The following is a 6701-nucleotide window of genomic DNA, read 5'->3' as shown; positions in this document are numbered from 1 at the left end:
ATATACTAATAATCTATCTTCCTATTACTTTAATATTACTAGTTTAATTATTTTTCTTTAAAGCTTATAATCTAGTTATTAACTAAGTATATTAGCTTATCTATTTTCTGTTCCTTTATAGTATATAATTCTAAAGTTATACTATGAAAGTATCTTAGCCTATCTAGCTTAATATTATATTAATTCTTTTATTATTATAAAGAATGTAAGATTCTAATAGTCTATCTTTATAATAATAATATATTTTACTCCTTCTAGGTAGACTCTCTAAACTTTAAATACTACTACTATAGCTAGTAGTTCTTTATTATAGATATTATAGTTAAGTTCTACTTAAATTAACTTTTATAAGTAAAATACTACTAGCTATAGTTTTCTATCCTCTCTTAGTTAAATTATTCTTATTCTAACTATATAGTCTAATATATTAGTTTTAATTATTATTTCTTTTTCTAGGTTATATTATACTAAAATTAGTACCTTTATAATTCTTTTCTTAATATTATTAAATACTTTATTATAATCTTTACTCTATTTAAACTTCTTTACTTTTTTAAGTAATGCAAAGAGTACATATATAATATTTATATATCCTATAATAAATTATTAATAATAGTTAATAAGTCTAATAAACTATTAAACTTCCTTAATATTCTTTAGTTAAGGCTAATTAATAATTATCTTTACCTTATTCTAATCTATATAGATCCCTTCTATGGATATCTAGTGTCCTAGAAACTCAGTCTCTTAGATATTAAATTTATATTTTTTTAGTTTTAACTTAATATTAGCTCCCTAGAGCTTCTTTAATACTATCTTAATATATTTCTTATATTCTATCTTATCTTAATTAAAGACTAAGATGTTATCTAAATAGACTATTATAAAGAGATCTTAGTACTTATATAGTACTTTATTAATAAATCTCTAAAATAATAATAGTATATTAGTAAGCCTAAATAGTATTATTAAGTATTTAAAATAACTATACTTTATTCTAAATACTATTTTCTATTTATTACCTTCTGTAATCTAAAGATAGTTATATATATCTATAATATCTAACTTTATAAACCACTTAGCTCCTTAAATTTAATCTTAGATTTCATAGATTAATAGAAGTAGGTAATAATTCTTAATTATTATTATATTTAGTAGTCTATAGTCTATGCAGAGTTATAGACCTCTATCTTTTTTAGATATAAAGAGTATACTATATCCTACTAGTAAGTTTAATAGCTATATATTCCTAAGTTATAGCTATTTATTAATATATTCCTTTAGTATTACTAATTCTTTCTCTAATATCTAGTATATTCTTTTATATACTAGTAATTTTCCTTCTATTAATAGAATCTTATAGTCATGCTTTCTATACTTTAGTAGTTTATACTATTTAGGTTATTTAAATAAGTCCTTAAACTTATAATATACCTTAGGTAGAGCTATCTTAATAGCTATCTCCTAGTATCTTCTAGGGTTATTACTATAAGTCTTATCTATACTCTGATTAGCTACTACTAAAATCTACTAGGTCTCTAAATTAAACCTTATTTCTTTACTCTTACTTTCCTAGGTATTACTCTCTAGTATTATAATATTAGTATATTCTTTACTACTCTTAGGTACCTATCCTAGTAACTTTATTATTACTATATATTATAATAATTTAATTACTACTAGTACTACTATTATATTCTAGCTAAATACTACTTTTCTTAGTTTATCTCTTAACTACTTAGTACTATTATTATTTCCTTTTAATCTAATATACTATAAGGCCCCAGTCTCTCCTTTAATCTAGTCCTATTATAAATATTTATAGTTAAACTATAGACTCCCTATCTTTTAGTTAATTACTAGGTTATAATTCCTAAGCTATAGAATCCCTAATACTATATTATACTATCCTATTAGTATAATATTAAAGTTTAGTTATTTAAAGTAGTCTAATATAACTATTAGTATAGTCCCTAACTTAATTATAATTAAGAGAGTTCCTAAATTCTCTTTATTTAGATCTATAATTAGTTTAGGTACTACTTTTATAATTTCTAGAAGCCTTAGCTTCCTTATAAATCCTAGATTTATATAATTCCCTATTACTCCTAAGTTAACTATTACTTAGGTTAGCTAGTTTAGGATATAAGCTTAGAGTTTTAAGTACTTTTTATATTATATTTCTATAGCTATAAGATAAGGACCTTTATCTTCCTATTTTAGTAGTCTATTATCTTTTAATAGTATTAGGAAATATCCTCCCTCTAACTTTCCTTAATAATATATTATATAGTAATCTTTAAAACATGCTATCTAATATATTATATTATAATCTAGATATTATCTATATCCTTTATAAGAGTATTTAAGTCTCTAATATAGATAAGTAATATTTTCTTTTATAACTATTAGTACCTCTAGCTAAAACTTTACTATATACTTATTATTATAGTAAGTACTATAATTATTACTATAATAAGTAATCTAGAGTACTTTATAATATTTTAGATATCCTTAGAAGTGTCTATATAAATACTAGGTATAGTTATATTTTCTATAAAATAGTCCTAGTAGTCTTTTTTCTAATACCTCTCTAAGTTTATAGAAATATTTATTTAACTAGTATCTATATCTTTAATACTATAGAGAATATCTATTATATCTAGATATATACTTATCCTATAACTCTACTTAGATCTAGTATTCTAGGTTCTAGTAGATGTATTCTTTCACTTCTTATTTCACTTTCTTAAGGATCTATATATTTAGTTAATATACTTATAGCTCTACTAACTACTTCTTATCTAGCTATTATAGCTATATAGTATATTAATCCACTTCATAATTATCTTTTAGGGGATTATCTTAAGATATCTTAGGAATCTTATAGGACTACTTCTTATTAGGATTAAGGCTTACCTACTAAGTTCTATACTCTTTATTAAGTAGATTAATAGGTTAATTAATTATAGTCTAATCTATTACAGGAAAATCTACTTAATCTAGCTCTTTATAGTTCATCTTTTCTTTATTAGAACTAATAATCTAATCTTTATTAGTAAGCACTATTAACCTATAAATAGCTCCTTTAGATATAATATTTTCCTATCTAATAGGACTATATCTATTACTAGTTAGTGAATCTTGATTAGTAGCTATAAATATACTAGAATCTTTAGTAGGCTAATTACTTTATATACTTCTATACTTAGTAGAGTCTTCCTCTTAAAGCTCCTACTTAATTTTATTATTATTAAGAGTTATATATTCTTTATATAATTTTCTTAGCTACTTATTACTCTTCCTTTTAACTATAATAGCACTAGTTATATTATAAGCTCCTCTAGTAGTATAGAATTCTACTATTACCCTAAGCTATTTTATTTTATCCTGCTAACCCTGCCTAGGTTATTATCTATAGTCTTTTAATATATATCTAGGTTTCCTATACTAGAAATATAACTTATCTTATTATTACTATTCTCTTTCCTCCTTAGAAAGTGCTAATTATATCATATCTAACTCTATTAGATATAGCCTATAAGGATCTACATATCCTTAGCTCTATAGTTAAGCTAGCCTTCTATTATTTAGTTAATAACTCATAGTATACCTACTACTAAAGGTATTCTAATTATTTCATTCCTTCCTATATATATAAAAATCTTATAGTTTATTATTAATTTTAACTACTTATTTAATCATTCTGCTAAGCTTGCCTAGTTATTCTATCTAAATTAACTTTTCTTAGATGTCTGGTTTCAAGCCTTCTTTAAATTATATAATATTTATATCTTCATCCTAATTTAAATAGGATATAATCTATTAGAATTATAATATATATTCCCCTATAGATCCTATCTATTTAAGCTACTATAGCTATCTCTTAGCATTATACTCTTTATTAATATTACTAAAAGTATTCTCTAACTATTTCTTAAATATATTATAACTAGTAAATATTTTATCTATTTTMTTAGCCTARTTATTAKYAGCATRYTCCTRATAATCCCTAATAAAARRTTTAAAYTAATTAAATACTAGTCTAGTTAGATAAGTTATAGTAAATAAGACCTTATCTACTTTATTAATAAGTTTCTCTTAGTTTATCTAGATATATATATCTAACTATATAAGAAATACTTATAACTTAGATTAACTTCTATTAAATAGTTCTAGTAGTCTAACCTTAATAGACTTAGCTGTTAATTAACCATTCAGAGTCTTATTCTATTATATTAATCTAAGAATATACTCCTAGAGCTGTTCTATCCTACCTATTAGATCTTTTATAGTGATCTAAGGCTATGCAGCTGCTTACTACTATATTCTAGCTTATCTAATATTTAAGCTAGCAGGGGTTCATGGTATATTATTTACTATAATATTTAATATTAAGAGTCTATTAAACTTCCTAAAGTAATTTATACTATATAGTATTTAATTTATTACACCCTAGAATCTGTCTCTGCTATTCTCTGCTAGTTAACTACTTTAGGAATAGGGTAATATAGTCCCTAGACTATATTAAATACTTACCTAAGGCCTACCCTCTGTGGTAGCCTACTATATATTAACCTAGGTATATAGTGACATATGATATAATAATCTAACTAGGATCTAATATAATCTAAAGGTATAATAATCTTACCTAAGATTAAGAATAATAAGAATAATAATAGTAGAGATAGAAGTAAGGCCTATTAAGGATATATCCTTAATAGTAAAAGAGTATCTAATAAATTAGATTAGTAAACTTATACTTAAGTGAGTTACTTATATTAAATATAAAGAACTAAACTAAGATCTCTAGATATAGTAGTAATAAGCATCCTTATATAGTTCCTCCTATTATAGCAGCACTATAATATTTTATATTAAGTAATCTAATATTTTATAGTAGTGCTCTAAAATATTAGATTAGCTGCTATACTCTTCATAGCAGGTGCTATACTAATAGTTATATAATAAGGTAGTTACATCTGGCATCCTTTATAGGAATTTGATAGTTGTATATTAGTTAGCTGTCATGGTCTCATAGTTCTGCCCATTGTGTCTGCTTTGTGGTGCTAGTGCCGTAACATTAGCCTTAGAGTAATTTATACCTATGCCTAGTAGCCTATAATATAAAAAGATATTTAAGATATTACTAGGAGCTATCTAAATTATTAAATAATAAAGCCTTTAAGATTAAATCTTAAATATAAAGCTATACAGCACTTAGTAAAGAAGGGTATTTATCTATTTAAATATTAGGGAATTAATTTTATTAGATATTTATCTATAATACTAAATAGTAATTAATAGATTATTATAGCTATTAATTATATAACTAGTTAGATTATAGTAAAAGCTATACCTAATATAAAAGAGGATATATTAGCCTATTTTCTCTATAAAGATATCTTTATTAATTATAGAGTATTTAAGAAATTACTTTTAGATAATAGTTCTAATCTTCTATCTTAAGTTATAGTAGTATACCTTAAGATTCTTAAAGTAAAATATTATATAATAACTCTAAATTATCCTAGAACTAATAGTAAGAATAAAAATATAAATAGCTTACTAGATAAGATATTAATAAAGTATCTTATAGATAAACTAATATATCTATAGAATAAATATCTATCTCTAGCTATCTTTACTACTTAAGTATATATCTATACCTAGATAAAGTTATTACTATTCTACCTTCTTTATAGTATATATTTATTACTACCTAATTATCTATAAACTAATTAACTAACTACCTAAGATATTAAAACTTAATTATAATATATTAACTATATATAATCCCTAGCTAATAAGAAGCTATTAGTATATATAATTAAATAGAACTTAATTTAAGATAATAATATAAAGAAATCTTATCTTATAAAAGATTAATAGGTCCTTATTTAGAATAAATCCCCTTAGAAGTTCTAATATAAATAGTTTAATCTATATAAGATTAAATAATTATACCTACTTAGTATATATACTATTTCAGAACCTAATAGATATATAGTAGAGAACTTAATTAATAGCTAATAATTAGTAGAAGCTAATTTTAATAGTAAGCTAGAGAAACTATAGATATTAGAGTTGCATAACCGAACCACAAAAATCAAATCCAACCCTTACTAAACCCACAGTGGGTTGGGCTCAGGGCCTAGCCTAGGGAATTACTTTAGGTTTAAGTTCCCTACCCTGGGCCTAATTTGGGTTTAGTGAAAACTGTTAGTTTTAATTTCTGCAGTTTTTGCAGATTAGGTGAAACCACCTAATCTATTTTAGATAGAAATCACTAATTTCTAGTATTTCACTAATAATTTTGATATCACTAGATAGCCCCTGATCCAGGCTATCTAGTGATATAAATATTAATTTAAAATACCTAGTGGTTGCTGAGATATAGAGGAATAATCATTTTCATCATGGGGTGGTATGAAAGTGATGTAGATATATATATATATATAACTAATAGTTAATAACTACTATGGTTTAAAAATGATTTTTTAACCACCCCCCATTCAGCCCTATAGATATTGAATTAAAATTTTAGATATAGATTAGTATGATGATAATTATGATATATTTTATATAAAAATGATAATTTTTAATTAGCATAGTAATATTATGATAGATAATATAGCATTCAATGAGGCATTAAAATTCAAAAACCATCAAAATTCACTAAGGGGTAGCAGTTTAACTAA

Source organism: Aspergillus viridinutans (assembly GCF_018404265.1).
Source record: "Aspergillus viridinutans IFM 47045 DNA, scaffold_6, whole genome shotgun sequence".
NCBI classification, from domain to species: domain Eukaryota; kingdom Fungi; phylum Ascomycota; class Eurotiomycetes; order Eurotiales; family Aspergillaceae; genus Aspergillus; species Aspergillus viridinutans.
The sequence above is the reverse complement of the archived record's forward strand: the minus strand, read 5'-3'. Positions refer to the sequence as shown.